The sequence below is a fragment of the Canis lupus genome, chromosome 17 (genome assembly GCF_048164855.1).
Source record: "Canis lupus baileyi chromosome 17, mCanLup2.hap1, whole genome shotgun sequence".
NCBI classification, from domain to species: domain Eukaryota; kingdom Metazoa; phylum Chordata; class Mammalia; order Carnivora; family Canidae; genus Canis; species Canis lupus.
The window spans coordinates 32,398,223-32,422,653 of NC_132854.1; the positions used below are offsets into that span (position 1 = coordinate 32,398,223).

The 24,431-nt window shown below is 37.2% G+C and overlaps 1 long non-coding RNA gene across 11 annotated transcripts in view; it reads left to right on the forward strand.

Annotated features, from left to right (window-relative positions):
* Positions 1-24,431, forward strand: part of LOC140608011 (uncharacterized) — a 261,913-nt gene that overhangs the window by 31,890 nt on the left and 205,592 nt on the right. For 4 of the 11 annotated variants that reach the window (XR_012009951.1, XR_012009948.1, XR_012009953.1 and 1 more), the window contains exon 2: positions 4,803-4,915. This is a non-coding gene — a long non-coding RNA (uncharacterized lncRNA). Of the gene's footprint in view, positions 1-4,802; positions 4,916-17,885; positions 18,006-23,644; positions 23,690-24,431 lie in introns of all 11 variants that reach the window. The other 7 variants (XR_012009955.1, XR_012009950.1, XR_012009946.1 and 4 more) reach the window with 4 other exon arrangements.

Below are 24,431 nucleotides of genomic sequence, written 5' to 3' on the forward strand. Positions count from 1 at the left end.
CTGACTTTCTTCAGCCTGAGCTTTCTGTACTACCTCAAGTAGGCATATTAGGGATATGTCATAAAAAGGGGGCACTGAGCACCTCAGTCCCTTAATTTTCCTGGGAAAGAGTAAAGTTCATTCTTTGTCAGTATCTAACTGAATCTTCTGTTTGCTTTTTTGCTTTTCCTTCCCTGAATATTCTGGGAGTCACGGTTTTGACCAGATCATTCCCTGATGCAGGTGGGAATAAGAAGTGCCAGAGATATTTGGGGAGGGGTCAGAGGGAATCATTCCTCCATAAAGCTAGCCTCCTTGTTGAAGGGTTTGCTTCTTTTTCCCTTTGTGGACTCTTATTGGAGGGCCATGCAAGTATCAATGTGAAAATATTTTAAAAAGTACGCCTCCTGTTAGGAACTGGAAATAGGCATAAATCATGCAGAATCACCAATCATTCTCCCACCTATGTCTTTATCAAAGTGCTTATGAAACTCTCAGTTTCACATCTAAAATGAGACCCTTAACTTAAAAAAGATGCATGTGAAAGTTATAGTTCAAGGAGCTGAGATGTAAAATCCAATGTGGAAAGTTAAGAAGTGTTATTTAACTTATATGAAAATTTATTACTCTCAAGGCTAGAGAGATATAGTAGTAGATTTCTTGTGGTGTCCTATCCAGGCCATGTTCACTTTCTCTAAGAACAGATACCCCTCTCCCCACCATCAATAGCCCAGCCTTGTTTGCATCATAGAACCTTACCTACCTCTCCCTAGTGATGTTGAAGGACCAAAAGGGTAGACACTTGGCTCAGGAATGAATGTTCCATCCAGATACTGGGTTAGGCCAAAGGTCCTGTAACAGGGATCTTATTTGTGAAACACACCCTCCTATATTTCCACTTTCCAGTGGTTTTATTTCTTTTTCTCAAATCTTTCTGCTATTTTTGCTCAGGAAAGGGCTAGGATAAGGGAGAAGCTTCTAGATTTTCCAGGCTAACAGATTCAGGTTCAGGTATATGTTTTCTGCCCTGTCGAGAGGCCATTATTCATGCCATCAGAGCCACAAGGCACTTCTTGGGCAGGAGAGTAGAATATCTGAACAAGAGGTCAAGGTTGATGGTCTTGAGCAGGGTGCTGTAAGCCAGTATGGTGGCTTAATGAGAATTAGAAAAAGATAACCCTTTTGCATGGCGTGAGAGTGGTAGGTACAAACCTAGCCAGTTAACCAGTGACTCGTTGCAAAAATCAAAGACCCTCTTCCTCCAGACTAAGGCAGCACAATGCCAGGGCACGTGGCTTGATGAGTATAACACAGATTGGATTTTGCTCTCCTGGCCAGAGGTCTTTGTGCAGTGCACTTGTGGCTCAACTGTTCACAGAAGCCGTGTGCATGAGAATCACTTCACACAGCCTCCACATTCCAGAGAGGGGTTTTGAAAGTGACTAAATTTCCTAGGCTATTGAAGAGGGTGAGGACCAGCCGCTTTGCACAAGGCACCGAGAGACTGAGAAGGTTGGATTTTATAGAGAAGTTACACAGAGAGCGAGGGCTCCAGGATTACCAGTTTGAGAAACACCTAACTGTAGCTATCATTGGATTCTTGGGTTTTCATTTTATCTTGGGCTTTAATTGGTGCTGTGAATTTTCACAAGAGGCATTTTAGTAAACAGAAGTTATTTGGCCAACATAATAGCAACTTTTGTTCCCACAGTTTACTCTTTCATTTGAATACAAGCTTCTCCCATATTTCTATGTAACCAAGTGCTTTCTGCAATGTTCCTTTTATGCAGTGCTTTAGTAATCGGTAATCTCATGCATTTACATCAGTGTAGTCAGTCAGACTGCCTTTTTGTGAGATTCATATATTCTCATCTTTATCAGGTTTCCTGAATTCTTTAATTATCTATACTGATTAACTCATGGCGTTTCTAGTTAAAGGTTGACCATGACAGACCTGTCAAACGAAAGAAAAGAAGTGAACTGAGGAAAGCTTGAGTTTCCAGAAATCAGGTTTATTTGGGAATAGCAGAGAAATTGTAGTTTAGGACCCGAAAATCCCAGCAAACTACAGGCTGCTCCAAGGGGATTTTGGGTGGGTTGTTTTTATGCTCAAGGAGTGCCAAAGGGAGGAGGGGGAGGTCCAGTCAAAGTCCATGCAGTGAGTTCATAGGCTAGAAGATGGGGAGAGATTCTTGGCGGAAGCTCATTGGTCTGAAGAGAAGTTTCGATTTTCTGTAAATCAGACATTTACAGGAAATCAGTCTCTCAGTCTTTAAGTTTTGTTTTTCTAAGGGTGCATGGGTGAGATTCTCCATTCCATATCCTTGTGTTCCATTTAGATTAAAATCCTTTCGCGGTCCCCTGATGAGCTTTGAGAAAAAAAAAATAGTTCTTTTGTCAAGTAAGTTGGGAAAAGATTGCATAATATGCTTCTCTCTTCATATTCTCTTCTCTTTCACATTATTATAATCATCTTAGAGTTTATGAAAATTACTCTAATAGCCCTTTAAACCCTGTTTAACTCAGAGTGACCTAGACTTGACTGTGAAACTCTCTGTTCCTGTGGAACTGTTCTAAGAGAATAATTTGGCAAATATTGTTCTAGATTTTGGATTCTTGCACTGAAGATAATGAAGGAATGTTTTGTTCTGGACCATAAAAAAAAGTCTTATATTTTCAGAATAGTTTATTTTCTTACTTGGTAAATCATTTCTCCCTTTTTTAAAACAATGGACTATGAGCTTCCATTTTCTCAAGTGACCTATGCTGGTCTGGTTTTAATACTTGTTCTATTTGAATAAGTGTGATTGTTTATCATCCCTTCTATTCTTTCCAATGAAAAATAATTTGGGAGAATATTTTCATCTTTTCACTTGTGCTTAGATAGCTCTTTGCCATGTACAGAGTAGATAGCTCTTTGCCATGTACAGAGTATTTTCACATTTATTATCTTATTGATCATTGCTATGACACAGTCATTTTAAACAACCTGCAAATAGTATTTAAAAATCATTATGGCCATTAATATTCTATTTAGTCTGCAAAAATTTGAAATGGCTGACTCCTCCGTATCACAGAACTAAGAGAATATAAAATTTTGCCTGTGGCAAAAATGCTCAGAGCTTTTATTTAAACACAGATTGTTAGACTCCAGTGAAAACTAACGAGAAAGGAAGTAAAAAGAGAGACTTGTTTACTACTGTTAGTTTAGAAATAAAATGCCTTTGAAAAATTGGACTTCGCCTAATTTATTTTAATTTCTGGTCATACCATTTTCCAAGCCCATTGAGAGACTTAAGTTATGATATTCTCTATTAACCTCCAGCAAATAAATATCTAAGTAAATATATTTTGTTGGCTATCTTTAGTTCACCGAAAAGCTTATAGGAGGGAATATTATTTTTTGAGTTATTTTCTAACTATAAATTCTAGGATTTCTTAGTTTTATTTTCCTGGTTTCTGTTAGAAATAAAACATTTGTCAAATGATTCAATAACAAAGTCATAGCAAACTGCTGAAATGTATGGCTTAGATGCCTTTCCTCTGTTGTCTTTAGTACATACTATGTTTATGTTAAGTCTGAACCAGTTGCAGACAGCTCTTAAAGATTCCTATTGAATTTATAGCATTTTTGCAACTTTATTAAGTTATAATTGACAAACAAAAATTGTGTATAAAGTGTACAATTGATTATTTTTGATATATGCATACATATATGAATTGGTCACCACAATCAAGTAACACACATTTCTGTTAGCCCCGCAAAAGTTTTCTTGTACCCCTTTGCAATATCTCTTCCCCTCTCCTGTCCCCAGGCAACCACTGACCTATTTTCTGTCCTTATAGTTTGGTTTGCATTTTCTAGAACTTCATGAAAATGGAATAATATAGTACATACTTTTTTTGTATCTCGCTTCTTCACTAAGCATAAAGATTTTGAGATTCTCTATGTTGTTAGGTATATTAATCAATAGTTCATTCCTTTTAAAAAATCTTTTGAGCATAAAAGGTATTTTTGAGCATATATTGTTGCTGAGTAGTATTTTATGGATAGTTTATTCATCATTGCTATGCAGTGGATTTTTTTTTCTAGTTTTTTTTTTTTTTTTTTTTTTGCTTTTATTTTTAGCTATTGTGAATGAAGATGCTATGGAAAATATACCTACCAGTAAGCACAGTGGTTAGATAGTCTGGTAGGTGTATATTTACCAGTTTTTACAATAATTTTTGCAATGTCATTTGTGATAACATCTCAATGGATTGCAATCAGAATATCAATCATAAATTTAAAAAATATCTTGGGCATTTATTACAAGCTGGGTACTACACCAAGAGCTGAGGATACAACAGAAACAAAAATAGACATTTTGCCTATTTTCATGTGGCTTACAGTTACAGTAAATAACTATAGTTAATTCAATAGCTATTCTAATAATTGTGTAATTGTACAATGATGCACATGCTTTGAAGGCAATAAAGTAATTCTGTGAAAGACCATACAGTAAACTTACTCCTATCCCTGGATAGTTCTAGGTATCACCTGACTCTGGGGGGAAGTGATAATTAAGGATGAATGAGGAAAAACTAGGCAAAGAGCTGAAGGATATGGAAAGTGGAAGAACATTTCAGAAAGAGGGAGCATCATGTGCAAAGGCTCTGAGGTAGAAGGATCTGAACAAGTCCAAGTGGCAGAAATAGAAGGAGGTATGAATCAGATAATGCAGGTCCAGGGAGGTCTTATTCATGATTGGTTCTTTATTTCAAAAGAATGTGAAAGTATTTTAAGCAGGAGGGTAATATATTGTGATTTGGATTTTGAAAAGGTCACTCTGGCTGCAGTATGAAGAACAGACTACAGGGAAGATTAGGATGGTCATGGAAGACCATATAGGAGACTACTGCAGTGGTGCCAATATAAGCTGAGGTGGTGTGCAAGGTAAGGCCACCAAACAGATGGATTCGATAGCCATTTGGGAGGTAAAATTGACAGATATTGAATATAGGTACAATATGGTGTGTAGTATAAAAAAGGGCTCAAGGTTTTTGGCTTGTACAACAGTGCCATTTGCTGACATGGAGACCTCTAGAAAAGGGCCAAGTTTAGTGAAGGAAGAAGCCAAACTTGGTTTTGAAAAATTGAATTTGAGGTACATTTGAATAATCCTAATGGGCATGGCATACAGGATGAAGCATGAGATCAAAGGAGAGGTCTAGGTTAGGAAATACATTCCTGAGTAATCAGTATATATAGAGAGAGATGGTATCTGAAGCTGTGGATCTGAATGAGACTGGGGTCAGGAGGTTGTCTAGAGTAGAGATGAGGACCTTGATAAACATTGAAGAGCCTTTAGGAACCCCAGTATTTAATGGTCAAGTAGGAAATGATGGATCTGAAAAGAAAAGACATGACCAGAGACAAAAGAGAAAAACTAAGGAAGTGTAGTCATAGAAGTTCAAGATGTTACTTACATCAAGATTGAAAGCCAAACTGGAATAGACAATGAAGCTGTTATAAAGCACATCAAAAACTAGAATGTGTCATACAATCAAAGGAGCACTAGACTGAAGATCAGGTATCAGTCAGGCACTTATATATAGTTCTTGGGCACGTATTATGTGCCAGGTACTGAGGTTAACTTTCTCCCATTATCCCTGTGAAGAACATTCTACGCAGAGAAGATAAGAATCAAAATGATAATATCAAATATGGAGGACCTGGTGCCGTACACCCAGAGAGAGCTAAATGCAGAATTGATTGCTTTTGTGGACTCATGAATCTGGAAGTAATGCTTTTCTTTTGATCTTCAAAATTTAATTTTTAAATTGAATCACAAATTATCTTCCATTTATTTCCTGAAAGTAATATAAAATCTGTGCAAAACCTAAGGTTAGGGATGCCTGCGTGGCTCTGTGGTTTGGCGCCTGCCTTTGGGCATGATCCTGGAGACCTGGGATCGAGTCCCACATCGGGCTCCCTGCATGGAGCCTGTTTCTCTCTCTGCCTATGTCTCTGCCTCTCTGTGTCTCTCATGAATAAATAAATAAAATCTAAAAAACAACAACATAAAACTAAGGTTAAAAATACTCTAATTAGGTAGGAAAAAAACTCTAAATGTAACATTTCAAGTGTTTCTCTTCTCAAAAGTTTAGTGACTGGATCTTACAAATTCAAACTCTCGTCCATAGTATTGGTGTTAATTCAAGGAACAGATGCTTAAGCTTATGAAGGGCATGGAAATGCACTGGTTTTGCCATGGGCACACAATAATTAATGGTAAACGGGGCCATATGTTGAAACTTTCATGGGTAGCATGTGAGGCAGTTTTGTGGTTTAAGTGAAAGGACTTGGATCCATATAACCATTTTTTTTTCTCCCTGTGCATTTTACTATTTCCATGTTCTTCCAGCTAATTACCAGAAGTACCTGTACCATTCCTTTCAAACAACCTCGTCATCTTTTCCTTCTTGATCCTCCTGTAAAGTTGAAATGCTGAATTTATGACATTGCAATCATTTTCATGGCAACAAACTGTGGCATTGTAAAAATAAGATTATGATGACTTCACTGCAGATTCAGATGGAAGGAGAAACCGAGTTCTATGCAGGAGAAGCTCCTTTTCAGACACAAATTGCTTTATGACAGTAGGGGAAAATACAGAAAATTATTGCCAAGGTAGAAAAAGACCCCCAAACCTGTCATACAAATGTTTCTATTAACTGTGACCAAGTTGCAGGTATATTTAGAAGATTGAATCAACTTTCGATATTTTTGAAAACAGATGTCCAGCCATTGAAACTTTTGTGGATGTCATATACTTTAAGTGATGATTTTTTAAAAATGAATTTTCCTCAGCTACTATTTGACCAATTATTTGAAAAGTGAGCAAAATATTTTGTCAAGTTTCTGAGGCCTAAAAATTACAGTATATTGAAAGTTGAAGTTCCAACAATGTTTGTTGATTTCTTTATAGCTAAGTTTAATTTTTGGTTCAACTTGAAAAAAATGTTTCAGATGAATTATCAAGAAAACCATGCAGTAGTCTACAATTATACTTTTAGTCAAGTTGTATCTTCTGTGTTCATAGTCCTATGTCAGATATATTTATCATATTGCTGTAACAGTTCTTGTCTTTTAAATTTTTTTTCTCATTTTATTTTTTTTAGATTTATTTATTTTAGAGAGAGAGAGCACAAGAGAGAGAGCATGAGTGTGAGGGGCAGAGAGAGAGGTAGAGAGACTCCCAGGCTGACTTCATGCTGAGCATGGAGCCTGATATGGGGCATAGTCTCACAACACAGAGATCATGACCTGAGCTAAAACCAAGAATCTCAGATGCTTAACCAGCTGCACTACCCAGGTGCCCCAGCAGTTCTTGTTTTATTAATATTTGAGTCGATTTATCTTTTTCTATACTTAAAATTTTTTTCTATTGAGAGGTATATTTCACATTCCAGCAATGCTTTGTGACATAATGACCCCTTTGTATGTATTGTGATTGAATTTAACTCACAGTATTGACCAAGTTTCTATGAGCTAGGCATTGTCCTTGTTCTTGGATAGGACACTGTCCATTCTTGCATAAATTGTAGTGTCTAGCATTCTCCTGTGAGGGTATATATGTATGCACAAGAGCTACAGAGGGATAAAATACTCTCTCACCCTTCTTTAATCTCATCTGATAGAGAGCTAAGAGACCATTGCCTAATTTCTGAGACATTGCCAAAGTGGATTTTTTGGTAGAATGATCCAAAAATCACATAGGAATTCATATTGACAACTAGTCCCTACATAAATGTCCTAATATCTAACTATACCTTGAGATTTTGCCTGAATGTGTAGAAGTAATGGGGCATACCTGTAAGAGCTATATTTATTCTTCTCTCATCTTTGCCTACTTTTGGAAATTTTATGCAAAGGAGCTTAATACAGAAGTTCAGAGAATAGATTTGGTGGTCCGATAGATCTGTGTCCTGGCTTTGGGTTGTATTTCTGCATAACATTAAACAAACATTCTCTTAGATATTAAGATGTTGATCCAGCTTTCTTTTGGCACATATTTTCTAATCTTTTCCTTTCTGAGAGAGTTTCTCAGTTTGATCTTCCAGCTCACAAATTTCTGCTCTGTTTGCATCCTACTGTTTATCCCATTGCTCTATTTAAAAATTCCAGCTGTTATATTTGCCATTCATAATATTTCCAGTGGGCTCCTTTTCATATGACTTTCTATTGATGTTTTGCGTTACTAATAACTTCTCAAAGATATTTAAAGCCTTGCTTATTTTAAATCCTTTGTCATTCCAACAGTTCTACTTCAAATATTGTTCTTTTTTTGTCTTTATAATAATTGTGCCCCTCAGATGTCTAGGTATTTTGCCTTTTGAGCTCTTACCCTTGCCTTAGATTCCACATAGCTATCATTGATGGCATTTTACCTAACAGTCTCAGTTTTCATCAGTAAACACTCAGGGAGAAGTAACATTGGGAGAAGACAGTTTGGTGCCCTAGACAGGGAAGGATTGAGGGGTAAAGGCTCCAGAACAGCTGGTTAGTTCCCACTTAATTTCATTTCATGCTAGGTACATAAAGCATTGGCTTTAAGCTGATGTTAACCCATGATGCTAGGATTGGGATCACATCAGTAAACCACGAGGCAAAGACTGTCCCTGGGCAAGGCTTGGGAGAGATAAAAACAGATTTTAAGAGCTTTCCTCAACTTATTCTCTGATCACCTACTCCTCCTTTACTGTTTTAAGTCAATTTTCAGTTTCCCCATTACTTCTCATAGTTTTTGATAATGGCAGTTTAATAATTCCCTTCCTCTAGAAGAGCTTTACTATGGCTGATTTTGAGAAAGGAAGCAAGGAAGTAAGGAAGCAAGTATTCTGTAGCTACTCCATTTTTTTGACCTCATACTGTTCCCATAAAACAGGAGTTGTGGATTCTACCTCTAGACTACATGTCTAGAGGGAAGGGATCTCATGAAGGTAGGGATTGTGTTTTCCTTGCTGCCTATTTTTTTTTTTCATTTACATTTGCTCCTAGCTCTTTCTTCTTAATTCTGTGAGTTAGGACATAGGTTTAAGTGTGACTCTCAAATAAGGTAGAAGTTTATTTTTCTCTCATGCAAAAGGCTGGTAGTAAGTGATCTGGTTATGATAGGTGGCTTTGCTTCACAAAATTCTCAGGCATCCAGTCTCTTTCCAGTTCCCCTCTGTCATTGGTAGGATGTAGTCTGAGATGATGACTCCATCTCCCATGCAGCAGGATGAAGGCAGGGATAAAGAGGATTAGCAAAAGATATAATCCACGTGTTCCTTGGAGGAATGATCCAGGGAGCTGGTTTGTAAAACTTGTCTTTCACATCAGCCACAACTTAAACACATAGTTATATCTAGCTTGAATACCAACCTTTACCATAGCCAGCCACATACCCACTAAAAATTTTATAATTATGGAAGAATAGATATCAGAAACAACCAGTAGTGTCGGTTACATCTTTTTCCTTTTGTCTTAATTTATCTTGTCTTCCTATTTTCATTTGTTCCTTCCTCTTCTTCATTACTTCCCCCAATATTATTTAGTGCCTAGTGTACACAATGGCTTATTAAATGTTTTATAGCCTCAATATTGTATTCTGCATTGCCATCATTCATTTGGAAAAGAAAGATATTTTGCTATATTATGAGGAAATCTTAGAAAAAGTACAGATTGGATGCAGAAGTTATGTTCCTTGTCTTAAAACAATTTGTTATTTTGTGGATAAACAGACCCAAGGCAACTATGTCAAAGAATCAGGTTGAATTCTACTTCTGCAACTTACAAAGCTGTTCTAGACATTCAGCATTTATTCATTCACCAAATATGTCAAGCAGTCTGTCAGGTAATAGGAACTCAACAATAAATAGGTAATCACAATCCCTGCCCTCAATGAGGCTGGAGATTGCAGCCTAGTTGAGCAGTTAGGCAATTAAACAAGCAATTAGAGCAGATATACTCCACTGTGGTAGATTGGAAAGTTTCATACTTCCCCACTAGACTGCATTACATCTCAAACAAAACAAAGTAAAATCTTTCTTTCATTTATGTAGTACTTCCCAGTATAGCAAATATTTTCAATATAGTAAGTAAGTAAAAAGAAAGATCAGGGGATTTCCAGGCAGGGGGATATCATGACTTGAATCACAGAGGTAGAAATAGTTTTGGAGGAAAGTGATTAATTTGACCAAACCTAGCAAATTTAGGAGAGTTGAGAGGAGGTAAATTTGGAGACATGAGTATCACACCATGAAGAATCTTTAATGGTAGATTAAGGTGTTTGGACTTAAACAGTAGGGATCTTTTTCATGTTGACACCCAGAGGAATGGCTTATGAGCATGGTATCTTAGCAATCAGATGGAGGGGCGGGGGCCTGCAGACATTTAGGCTTGAAGACTGGAATATTGTCAATGGAAGGGAGGTGATAGGTAAGTGGTCAATGTGAGAGCTCTTAGGCAGGAGGATGTTTGGAGAGTAGCTGTGGTGGCCCAGCAGTGAGAGGCTCTGCTATTCCTGAGTGTAATCTGGTACACTATAGGGGAAGAAGGGTATGTCCTCAGTGAGGACTTTCTAGCTGTTGTATGGGCTGCCAGAACTTGGCATGCTTTTCTCTCCTTCATGTCTCTTACATTTGGCTAGAGGGGAAAAAATAGAGTCATCTAAAGAATGATACTCTGTACCATCCTGGGTATGCAGGAAAAGCGAGAGGCTAGTGTAGTTTATATTGGAATCAGATTATGCAAATGTTATGCTATGCTTGTTCATTACTTGGAGATTATGTCTAGGAGAGCCCTGACACAGGTATGCTATAGGAAGTCCATCATTTAACACCTGCACTTTTTGTTCCAATGGTAAATTACTAGGTAGCCTAGAGAAAAATCTCTTGAACTTAGTAAATTTTTTTTAAATGCTGATATTCATGACAGCACCATCTGTAACTTGGAAAACATACTTCTTCTTTTTTATTGCAATATAATTGACATGTAAGATTGTGTTAGTTTTAGGTATACAACATAATGATTTGATATGTGTATATATTGGGAAATAATCACCACAATGAGTTTAGTTAATGTCCATTACCATACATGGTTATATTTTTTTCTCATGATAAGAACTTTCAAGATCTACTTTCTTAGCAACTTTCAAATACACAATGCATTGTAGTCATCATGCTGTATAATATATCTCTAGGATTTGTTTATCTTATAACTGGAACTTTGGACCTGAAAATATACTTACTTTATCCATTGTCCTGAGGATAAACAACTGATTTGAGTGCCTTATTCAAGAATGAAACATGGGGCAACTGTCTGGCTCAGTCAATGAAGCATGTGACTCTAGATCTTGGGGCTATGAGTTCAAGCCTCACACTGTGTGTAGAGTTACTTAAAAATAAGAAATCTTAAAAAAAAAATGAAACAAGTTTGGAATCAACTGAAAGGATGGTTAATCTTTGTAGAGAAATATTTTCCATCTCAATTTACTTTGGGTATTGAATTGTAATCCTAAATTCCGATAAATGAAGAGACTATCAAATTTCAGTATGAGCTTTAGAAACTTTGATTTTTATCATTTTGAGGCTGTGAGAAAGAGTAGGAAAGAAAAAGCCAAAGCAGTGTTAGTATTTGTGTGGAGAGCATAGTATTGGATAAAATGAACAGAAAGTATTTTCTCCTGTGGCTATGCCTTGGTTGGTTTTTGCTCTATATTTGTTTTTTTTTTTTTTAATGTGAATCATTCATAAAATATCTTAGCTATAAACGAGATCTGTTTAGTATTAATGAAATGGAAATCTGCCGCTGAATTCATCTGTATTCCTTACCACTAAAGATTTGTGCTCAACTGCAAGAAGTAGAGACTTGAAATACAGTGGATTCAAGACACAAGGGTTTCTTTCTCTTGCAGAAAAAAATCCTGAAGCAGGCAATTTTGGAAACCCCTGGGACTGACTTCTTTTGGCACTGCCATATTTAAGAAGTGGCTTTCACCCTTGAGTTTACTTTGGAGTCCAGGTTGGCTGCAGGAGATGTAAACATCACCTTCACATTTCAGGGAGGAGTAAAAACTAGGATATTCTGAGTCAGCTTCCTTGAAGTATATTTCTGGTAGCTCAAAGTGGTCTAAGGTCTCAGTTCATTGTTTCCTCTTGTTCAGGGCTTCCTCAGTTCATTGTTTGTTCAGCAAGGAAACTTACAAGTGTAAGAAAAAGGGGTAAGAGGAAGGGAAGGGAGTAGGATGTCAACTAGGCTTCTGTTTCCACAGCCTGTATGGCTAGAGGCTTTATTGGTTAGCTTCATACAGTTAGAGAAGAAATTACAAATCCCAGCTGGAAGCTTGACATTTTCATTAGCAACTTGGACTTCCTACTAAAATTTCCTACAGGCAATTTTAGTCTTAAACTGAGGGGTTTTATGGAGGCTTAGAACGAAAGAAGGAATGAGGGAAGGAAGAAAAGAGGGAAGGAAGGAAGGCAGGTAGGAGGGAAGTAATAAAAGAAGAGAAAAAGAAGCAACAATGATGTGTGGTAAAAAGTCTATTGAACTTGGAGTCAGAGAACATTGATTTTGATTCCAACTTTGACACTTGCTAGCTGGATGATCTTGGTCAAATTATGTAGTGTCTCTGAGTTTCCATTTCCTTATGCATGTAAAGTAATTGTAATAATCCCATATTTGCTGTAAGAAAGGAAGAAGTGTATAATGCACACTGAGGCAGCCAGTATAATAGAAAAACTAAAAAGCAAGTGCAAAAATGTGACATTTAAGCTAAACTGGATTTAGTACTTCTTGACACTATCCTCGATATCCTGAGTCCCCCCCAGCCCGACCCCATTAACCCTTCATCCTGTGCCCCTATTGGAGCCCAACTTGTCCTTCACTTCTCAGTCTGTTGCCTTGAGTGGAGCTGGGGGGAAAAATCACACAGTTGTGAATACTGTTACCATAAAACAGTTACCAGCCTTAATTTGGTCCTGGAACTGCTTCCTGTCTTTTCTATGACTTGCTCTCTTTGGTTCTCTAGAGTATCTTAAAAAAAAAAAAAAAAGTCTCCCATGATCCCAAACACCACTTTCCTGTTCCCCCTCCTTCCCTGTCTTTCCTTCCCGTGGGCCTCCCTGAGTGACTTCACTTCCCATTCCACAGAGCAATTAAATGCCATCTTGATTCTCTGCCATCTCTTAGCTACACACTTTTTTCACATCCATCCTTTCCTCCTTAAATCTAGTTAATGGGAGAGGTGGCCTTCATCCAATAGGCAAGTTGTCTTTATTTGTTTTAGAGGTCAATCCCTTTCTTCCTTCTCAGAATTCTTTCCTCATTGATGATCCTTTCTTCTGTATCTTTAAGCTTTTTCTTTATACTGGCTCTTTCCTATAAGCATTTAAATATGCCTTTTTTCCCATCTTAAGAAAAAAATCTTCTTGGGCAAAATTTCCTTTTCCAAGTATTATTTCTCTATTCTACTCACTCTTCCACTGCCCAAAGCCAGCTACATAACTAGGCTCAGTGTTAGGGATTAGTAAGGGAAGTGAAAAATTTAAAATGCAATCTACCACATGCTCTTTTTTGTCAGACTTTTTGAAAGAGTTGTCTGCATTCAAGCATCTCTATTACTAGATATTTTTTTCTCTTAAATGAATCTCCTCAGTCTAGTGTCTGCTTTTGCCACCGCAATCAAACTGCTCTTGCCAAGGCCACTGACTATTTTCTTGTTGCCAAACCCAAAGGCCTTTTTTTTAGTTCCTATAATACTTGACTTTTGCCAGCATTTGAGAACATAGACGATTGATTCCCTTTTAGAAATTCTTTCCTTGGCACCCATGATTTTACTCTCCTGCTTTTCTCCTATTTCTGATTGCTTATTCTCACTTGTGAGCTTGTGGGCTCTTTCCCTTGGGCAATCCCTTAGACATTGGTTCTGTTTTGTCTCCTGTGCATTCCTTTCTCACTTTACACATCTCTCAACGATCTTACCTATTTCCAATTTTTCTTTCCTTTTTAAAAAAAGATTTATTTATTTATTTATTCATTCATGAAAGACACACACACACACACACACATACACACACACACACAGAGGCAGAGAAACAGGCAGAGGAAGAAGCAGGCTCCATGCAAGGAGCCCGACGTGGGACTCGATCCCAGGTCTCCAGGATCACGCCCTGGGCTGAAGCCGGCGCTAAACTGCTGAGCCCCCCAGGCTGCCCCCCATTTCCAATTTTTCAACCATGCTCCACATGCTTGTAATAAATTAGAAGTAAAGCCCACATGCACAAAAGTATAGCTTTCCTTGTTTATAGTAACTGATACATTTGTGCTCAATTTTCTTTTCCTCAGTCCTGGTATTGGTAGGGAGAAACACTAGCCAATTAAATGAACTCTTTGTTTTCAAGTTCTAATGTCTCTTTCAGATGAATATTACATCACCTCAGTCTTTCTTTCAATGATGTGTCTTCCCTTTCAAGCTTCCTTCCTTGCCTGCTTCTGAAGAGGGAATTTGGATGTATGTGTAGTCTTTTCCTGATTGATGGAAGCGCATAGTAGTTTATTGAACAAGGTGGACTCAGTAGAGTGGGAGCTGAAAGCTTCTCACCACTATCCCATTCATTTCTGCTATTTCTTCTTGTTATACCCCACTCACTGGAAGAAACTTTGGGCAGGACTCAAGATTTTCCTGGTTGTATTTAGATAATAAAATGTTCAGTCCTATTTATTAATCATATAACACCAAACTCCAATTCAGTTTGTTTTTCTCCACCCATAATTGTTGGTTATGTTTTGATCAAGTGAATATTAATAGATTTATGGTAACACACTTCAGAAGAAATTTTCTAAAGACATAATACCTTATGATCACAGGAAATGGAAAATTGAAATTGAAATACGTATTTTCATTGAAGAAAAGTATGGGAATAAAAGATTGGAATATTTTATTGAATATCTTTATTGAATCTTTTAATAACTCTTGGGATCTTCCTAAAAGGAAAGAATAGTTTCTTCTCTATTTTTCATTCATTAGCCAGCTATTTTGAAGACCCTCCAGGGAGGAAACAGGTAAGACAAAAAGAAAAGAGACTTTACTCTGGTTCGTTCATTCGTTCTTCCTCCTCCTCCTCCTTCTTCTCCTCCTCCTCCTCCTCCTCCTCTTCCTCCTCCTCCTTCTTCTCCTCCTCCTCCTCCTCTTCCTCCTCATCCTCCCCCTCCCCTTCCCCCTCCTCCTCCTCCTCACCGGTTCATTTTTTATTGACGATGATGCTCTCTGATTATGAGAGATACCAAAGTTGACTGTTTCTCATAGGGATCTCTTGTGTGTTTTTAGAGACCTTCTAATGACTGGGAATTGCCAAGCTGCATTTCCCTTCACTTCAGGCTTACCTGCCCTGGTGGCCACATCACCCTCAAACCCAGCCCCCACAGCCTCTGGTTCTTAGATTTTCTGCAGCCCTGTGTTGCTTGTTCAGAGTTTCTGGAGAGAGTTTCTCAGGATGACCCACTGCTACCCTCTCCTATGAGGTGCACATCTGTCTGGTAGAGAATTTGCCCAACCTTGCCTTGCCAAATTCTGAAACTGTGACCAATTCTTCACACTGCCCTTTCTCATCTCTCTGTTACAGTTGGAGCCACAGTGGCTTACTTGGTCGAGTGAGGAAAGAGAATCTTCTACTGTCCCCCATGGGGAGTTAGGAGAAAGAAGCACTTCATATTGAAATGTCTCCAAAGAAAACCTCACTCAGTCTCTCCACTTTCTCTTAGCCTGGCAGTTGCTCATGGGCAGACACTGGCAGAACTGTTCACACCTCTTAGGGCACTGATCTTCCAACTCTCTGATTTGCAGATCACTTAAAATTAGTTTGAAAGTTGAATTGTGTATTCCTTATACATTTTATGTTGATATCTAGGATTTTTAATCATAAATTTAAATAGTACCAAAGGATGTGATTTTTTGCTTATTGTAAATGTCAATATCTTAAAATAAAAATAGTACATTATTCTTTTAGATGTACCTAATGGAACTTAAATACCATAGTAATTTGATTCCTACTGCCTTCTTTTAAATAAATCATCGTGACCTACCATTACTTCCACAAGAAAATGAATAACTTCTTTGAATAATACAAGATAGTACATTGTTCTTTTATCCTTCTGAACCCTTTTTTTTTCCATTTTACTTCATCCAAAGGATTTTTCCCCATATAAATAAGTTTTGGACTTTCCAGTCTTAATCGTGTCATACTTCTCTTCAATAAAAATACACATTTGTTTTTCATTTCCTGGAATCATAAGGTGCTATTTAGGAAATTTCTTCTAAAGTGTATAATCATAACAACTATTAATACTCAGTTGATCAAAGCATAACAAGTACTATGCATTTTGAAAAATACATCCTAACCATGAAAGTAAGCTTTTATCAGAAATGTGCTTTCTAAGGAGAAATGAGACCTTTCTTCTTTTCCTCCTCTCCCTTTTTCTCTCCTCCTATTTCTTCTTCCAGTATTGAGGGAAAGTGAAGATTTGTTGGAAATCAGCAGACAGTAAAAGAGAGTATTGGACCATGAGTAAGTGTGCAGTTACGAAAGATTCATTACAACCCTTAATGGCATTATTTACAGGGAAATCTATAATGCCTTCCCATTAAGTAAATCCAAATAAAAGAATTACATGGTAGCAAAGAGTTACAGATGAGAGATGAGGTTAATGAATGACAGTAAGCAGTAAAAGTCAAGTAGATAGAGTACTCAATAATTTTGGAATAAAAGTTAAAAAAATTCTCTGAATCTAAATAAGCGCTCAAGTAAATATAGTAGTCTATCTGTATATTCCTTTTACTCAAAAATATAATATTAATCTGTTATCAGTAAACTTGGAATTTGTCATCCTTTTATTCTTGAAATTGTATAAAATATGCCATGAGACTCAAACCTGGGGCTTGATGAGCAACAGCTTAATACACATGGATATATATATTGTCTCTTTGGGATCATGGGGTTGCTCACAACCCAGACAATACACCAAAGTTGAGTTAGGGATGGGTTAGACATTTGCCCTCCTTGTGAAAAGAGGAAAAAGGGATTCTGTGGGGAAAAAAAAAGTGTGTATCTCTGAAATTAATTCTGGGCATAGACCCCTTTAGGAGTCTTGGTGCACCCGCAGGTACTGTTTTAGGGACCTCTACATTTAGGATGTGGGGTCCTTGATCCCAACTGTATATTCATCCTTTAAGTCTTCTGCCAAAACTGAGCAACCGGAGATGCCACATATAACTTTCCATTTTATGAATATATATATACATTCCCCTGGGAGGAGAATCTCTAGCCCTTATTGACTTTATTAAAGGCTCTACTTTACACAAAAGGATCAAATAGCACTAACTGGCAGATTGACCTTATATTATAATCCTATTATTAGGCAACCATAGATGCAACATATGACTGTAGATTATGTACCGTACATAACATTTCTCCCTTGTTTTGATTCTGCAGACCAAATGGTCTGCTTCTGTTAAGTTCTCCCCATATCCACTGGGGACTCAGCTGCCATTCCACAGGGCATGGAGTGCAAATTAGTTATTCAGCCTCCATCAGCAAACAGTGAGAGCACTGTGCAATCTGTTACCCCGTCTAAATATCTGTGGCACAAACAATCACTTAAACATGATTATAGTTATTTGATGCTACAACTTAATTTCATGATAAAATTCTATGTATTTATTATCTCTCTGCTGGTTTTTATAAGATCTTGTAGCACAAAGGACTTGGTTTGTTTGAAATCAGATATCCATTGTAATTTGCACAACATGCACACCAAATGTGGGATGTTTTTGTAGGAAGGTAAAAAGACCAATAGCAGAACTATGTTTTGTTTTATTTAGAAAAATGCTGCAGTGCCAGGATGTTTAAGGAATAATGCTTCTGGATATGTGCAGAAGTAGCTGAAGAGCGGGGAAATACTCATTTGAAAAATTCCTTAACCTTGGCTGAGACCTAAACAGGTAAAAAGATGACACAAAGGAAAGGAGAAAGTGCATCCTAATCTAATGGAACTAAGGGAACCACCAAGCTGTCAATTCACTGAGCTGTAGATGTAGAAACAGAATGGAGCCTTTCAATTCTGCTGCCTTCTCCCTGGGGTTAGAGACCGGTTGCCATGGATATTCTGGATTCCAGCAGCTAATGGGAGGGAGATCTGTAGCCTTGGTATCCTGGGGACCCGCCAGGGTGAAACATGAAATGGAGGCCTGTGGGTGTGGTGGTGGAGGGCTGGGAAGCAAGAGGTCATAGGGCTGGTTTCCAGCAGAGTTAAAGCTGATTTTATTTCAAGTCACATTCATTTGGCAATCTATATTTTCCTGAAAAACCAGACCTTTTCATCCCTCCCCTACTGAGCAAAGAGAATCTTCATCTCCTTAAAATGGTTACTATCACAGCACTAAGTAGTGTATGCTATAATTAGATGTGCAACCATGGTTCAGAGAAGGATTTTTTTTTCAATGTATTTGGTGGGGGAGGGGAGGAGCGAAAATAATTTTAGTTTTGTTCAGAGATTAAACTGTTTAAGAATACCCCATATAAATAGCAAATAAAGTAAATGAATAAGAAAGTTTCTGATTTATTCTGTTTCATCTAAAAATATTGTTTGTTATGTCCCCTTCTTTCCTTCTAGTAACTCATTGCAAGGTCAGCCCTTTTGCTTCCTTGTGTCTGCCTTTCATTCTGCCTCGGTTTTTAACCAGGTCACATAAAAACACTTTCCTTCTCTATAATCTTGGAGAATTTCCCTCTCTGGCTGGATAATCGAGCACTTTAAAGTCAAGTTCTTGGACAATGGTTGCTAATTCTGATAAGCGGGAAGTGGCTCTGCCCTGACCTTTTGAGCTGCCTTCTCAGCAGAGCACTGAAACAGCAATACGGTCCTCATTAGATGATTTCAGTGAGCAAAAGATTCAGCAGTAACTGGCCATGCTGCCTTTCTCTTCACATTCCTTCAGCCTTCACTGAAGGAGTTGCTCCAATGCCCATCAAATAAATCTTAATCACCAATGTTGCCTGAGTAGGTGGAAAGGTACAAGTTGAAAGATAGGACTGTTTTTGGTTTTAATGTCCGTCTTGCCTTTAAAATATCACATGGTCTTTGCTTGGCACTCACCATGTAGCTGGTTCGCAAGAGCAATGGAGGAAGGTTGGCCTCTGTTAATCCTTGCATCCCAAGGATAGAATTGCATGTTTAATATTGTCAACCTCATAGAAAGGATGAAGACTTGGAAACATTTCCCTGTAGGCCAAATTTAAGGAATTGAAGTGGTTAGGAATCCAAGAGAAGTATTTGCCAGACCCAATGAGCATATGTTGGCCAAGGAAACACATCAGAGTTCTGCTAGTCGTTAAGAATTACTGAGATTCTTCCATTATATTCCCCTTCTCTCTATTGACCAATCCTTTGCTTTTTCTACCTTTATTGCTTTAATCTATTAGACATTAAGGTAAATATCTGGTGATCGTCTGTAAAGCTGTCTTTTTTTTCCCTTCCAGCTTGAGAAAGGTGTATTGGTCATTCATAGAATTTCGCATCCACATATTTGTAGCTATCAGTACAACCCTGTGGCATCCAAAGACCCTATCTTTCTTTACCATGTGATGTGTCATGGCATCCTCAGATCTGTAAGAATCAGGTACCATCCAGAGAATTGGAAAGCATACATAGCCTGAATTGGAGTAGAGAGTATGGAAAATGAGCATGGAGACTTTCCCTCAGTTACTGACAGCCAGTGCATCTCATTAACATTCTTTCAGAAAGAAAAGAGATAATTCATCTGCTTAATTTTCTAATAGCTGAAGGAATAAAAGACTTGGATTAAGTGCTGGCAATACAAGGTATTAATGGTGTGGTCATAAGAAATTAATAAAATCTCTTAAGATTCTAACTTTCCTTAACTGCAAAATGATGGGCTTATATGATATCTCAGTGCAGTTTACAATTTCTGATTTTATATAGGAGGCTATTCACATAACTTAAAAATTAAGAAGAACTTTCTTCATCTAAAACAGAAATCAAAAGAGAGGTTTGAAAACTTGACAGCACAAAATAGAAAATTATCTCTATACCCAATATATATCCAAACGTTATCAATAAAATTAAATATTAAATAAAAATTAAATAATAATAATTAAATATTATTATTAAACATGTGTCCTATATCATGTTGAGGTTCCCTTTGAACCTACTTTGTTGAGGGCTTTTGTCAAAAATGGATTTTGTGCTTTGTCAAATGCTTTTTCTGCATTTATTGAATTGATCATCTGGTCCTTATCTTTTATCTTACTGATGTGATGTATCATGTTGACTGATTTGTGGATATTGAATAACCCTTACATTTCAGGAATAAACCCCCCTTGATCATGGTGAATGGTTTTGGAATGTGTTGTTGGATTTGGTTTGCTAATATTTTGTTGAGGATTTTTGCATCTATGTTCATTAGAGATATTAGCCTGTAGTTCTCTTTCCTAAAAAAGAATTATCCATTTATTAGAGAAAGTGCATGCAGAAGTGGTGGGAGGGGCCAACAGATAGATAGAGAGTATCCTAAAGCAAGCCTCCCATTGAGTGCAGAGAGCGCAATGAGGGGCTTGATCCCAAGACCCCTGAGATCATGACCCGGGCTGAAGCTGAGTCAGACACTCAACTGACTGAGCCACCCAGATGCCCATGTAGTTCCCTTTTTTTATGTGGTGTCTTTATCTGGTTTTGGTATCAGGGTAATGCTGGCCTCATAGAATGGATTCAGAAGCTTTCCTCCTCTTCTATTTTTTGGAATAGTTTGAAAAGAGTATTTTTTTTTTAAAGAATAAGTATTCTGCTTTAAATATTTGGTAAGAATTCACTCGTGAAAGACACTTGTTTCTGTACTTTTATTTGTTGGGAGGTTTTTTCCTTTTAATTAGTAATTCAATTTTAGTGGTGGTAATTGGTGTTTTCAAATTTTCTATTTCTTTCTATTTCAGTTTTTGTAGGTTATATGTTCCTAGGAATTTATCCATCTCTTCTAAATTTTCCAATTTGTTGGAATATAATTTTTCATAATATTCTCTTATAATTTTTTGTATTTCTGTAGTTGTTATATATCCTCTTTCATTTTTGATTTTGTTTATTCAAGTCATCCCTTTTTTTTTATCAGTCTAGCTAAAGGTTTATCAATTTCATTCATCTTTTCAAAAAAAAAAACATCTCCTGGGCAGCCCGGGTGGCTTGGTGGTTTATCACTGCCTTCATCCCAGGGCGGGATCCTGGAGACCCGGGATCAAGTCCCATGTCAGGCTCCCTGCATGGAGCCTGCTTCTCCCTCTACCTGTGTCTCTGCCTCTCTGTCTCTGTCTCTCATGAATAAATAAAAATCTTAAAAAAAAAAAAATATCTCCTGGTTTCACTGATATGTTCTATTGGTTTTTGTTTTTATTTATTTCTGCTCTAATCTTTTCTGCTTTTCCTTTCCTCTCCTGGTTTGGGGTTTTGTTCATTTTTCTTTTTCTAGCTTCTTTTGGTGTAAGGTAGCTTGTTTATTTGATTTTTTTTTTCTTCTTGCAATAGGTCTATATTGCTACAAACTCCCCTGTTAGAACAGCTTTTGCTACACCCCAAAAATGTTGGACTTTTTTATTTCATTTGCATTTGTTCAGCTTTTGCTACACCCCAAAAATGTTGGACTTTTTAATTTCATTTGCATTTGTTTCCATGTATTTTTAAATTTCCTCTTCGATTTCTTGGTTACCTCATTCCATGTATTTGTGTCCTTTCCAGATTTTTCTCTTGTGCTTGATTTCTGGTTTCATAGTGATGTGTCTTAAAAAGATGCATATATGACTTTGATCTTTTTGAATTTGTTGAGACTTGCTTTGTGGCTTAACATAGGATCTGTTCTGGAGTATGTTTCATGCACACTTGAAAAAAAATGTGTATGCTGCAGTTTTAGGATGGAATGTTCTAAATATATCTATTAGATCCATCTGGTCCAATGTGTCATAGCAAGACACTGTTTCTTTGTTGATTTTGTTTGGATGATCTATCCATTGTTGTATGTGGGGTGTTAAATTCCTCTACTATTATTGTGTTAGCATCAATTACTTTCCTTATGTTTGTTCTTAGCTGCTTTATGTATTTGAATGCTCCCATATTGGGTGCGTAAATATTTACAACTGTTAAAACTTCTTGTTGGATTGTTCCCTTTATCATTAAATAGTGTCCTTCTTTGGCTCTTGTTAACAGTCTTTGTTTTACAGTCAACTTTGTCCAATATCAGTATTGCTACCCTGGCTTTCTTTTCACTCCCATTTGCATGATAAATGCTTTTCCATCTCTTCACTTTCAATCTGCAGGTGTCTTTAGGTCTAAAGTAAGTCTCTTGTAGGCAGCATATAGATAGGTCTTTCTTTTTTAATCCATTCCATCAACCTATATTTTTAGATTGGAATGTTTAGTCCATTTACATTCAAAGTGATTATTGACAGGTATATACTTATTGCCATTTTGTTACTTGTTTTATGATTGTTTTTGTAGTTCTCTGTTTCTCTCTTTAGTCTCTTCTCTCATGGTTAGTTGGCTTTCTTTAGTGATATACTTGGATTCCTTTGTCTTTATTTTTGCATACATATTATCAATTTTTAATTTGTGGTTGCCATTAGGTTTGTATATATCTTAGACATGTAGTGGTCTATATTAAGTTGTTAGTCACTTCAATTTGAAACCATTCTTTACTCTTCTCCCCCACATTTTATGTATATGGCATCATACTTTACATCCTTTTATTTGGTGAGTCCCTTCAATGATATTTACAGATACCTACCTGCTGTTTTTTACTGCTCTTTTGCTTCCTACTTTTCTTTTTCCTTCTTATGGTCTTTCTTTTCCACTTAGAGTCCTCTTTTACATTTCTTATAGGCCTAGTTTAATGGTCATGGGTTCCTTTAACTTTTGTGTGAGAAATTCTTTTCCTTCTATTCTGAATGATAGCCTGCTGGATGGAATATTCTTGATTGCAGATTTTTTGTTTTGTTTTATTTTGTTTATTTCAGCACTTTGAATATGTCATGCCACTCTCTTTCGTCTGTCATAGTTTCTCCTGAAAGATCTGTTGATAGCCTTGTGGGGTTTCCCTTGTATGTAATTGCTTGCTTTTCTGTTGCTGCTTTTAAAATTCTCTATCACTACTTTTTGCCACTTTAATTACTATGTGTTTTGGTGTGGACCTTCTTGGGTTGATTTTGTTGGGAGCTCTCTATACATCCTGGATCTAGATTTCTGTTTCCTTCTCCAAATTCAGGGTTTTCAGCTATTATTTCTTTGAATACATTTTCTACCCCCTTTTCTCTCTCTTTTCCTTCTGGGATCCCTATAATGAGAATGTTATGTGGTTGATGGTGTTGTTGAGATCCTTTAATCTATTTTCATTTTTTATCATTCTTTATTCTCTTTTTGTTTAGTTTGATTGCTTTCCATTGGTCTGTCCTTTAGATCACTGACCCATTCTTCTGCTTCCTCTAGGCTGCTCTAGTCTACTAGTGTATTCTGTCTAGTGTATTTTACATTTCAATTATTGAGTTCTTCATCTCTAATTGGTTCCTTTTTATGTTTTCTATCTAGTTGTTGAAGGTCTCACTGAGGTCCTCCACTCTTTCTTCAAGTCCTGTGAGTATCTTTATGAGTATTTCTTTAAATTCTCTGTCAGGCATTTTACTTATCTCCATTTCATTTTCTCTTGATGTGATTTTTTTCCTATTCTTTCATTTGGGACATATTCCTCTGACTTCTTGTTTTGACAAATTTTATTTTTCTATGTTAGGAAAGTCAGCTATGTCTCCTGCTCTTGAAAGTAGTGGCCTTATGAAGAAAAGGTCCTATAGTGCCCTGCAGTGCATTGTCATCTATTTACTAGAACTTGGCACTTTAGAGTTGTCTTTTATGAGTGTTTTATGTGCCTACTCTTGTGGCTGAAGCATATTTGCATTCAGTCTAGTCTTCTGTAATGGCTGTCTTTGCCTGTTGTGGGCAGGGTTTGGTTCCTGTATTGTTATTGGGCCAGTTTGGGACCACCTTAGCCTTGAGTTGAGTCAGACCCAAGTGTTTGCTGGAGCTTTGGTGGCACCAAACTGCAAAGCACTTTCTTTGTGTTGTCCCTTGAGAAGCTTTTGTTGGTTGTCGGGGTCTGCAGTCAGACCAGCTGCCTGCCTCCTGCCACTGCTGGTGCCATAGTCATATGGTATGTGTAGTTATCATCCCCTTTCCCTGGGGCAAGAATCACTTTGGAATGGTGCTGACTCTTTTGAGGCTACTTGCATGCTGCCAGCCTTGCTACACCATTTTATATGGATTTCTGCTAAGGGTGAGTGGGTGGGGAAGCATGTGGTGCCATCAAGTTCTGTGGGTCTTC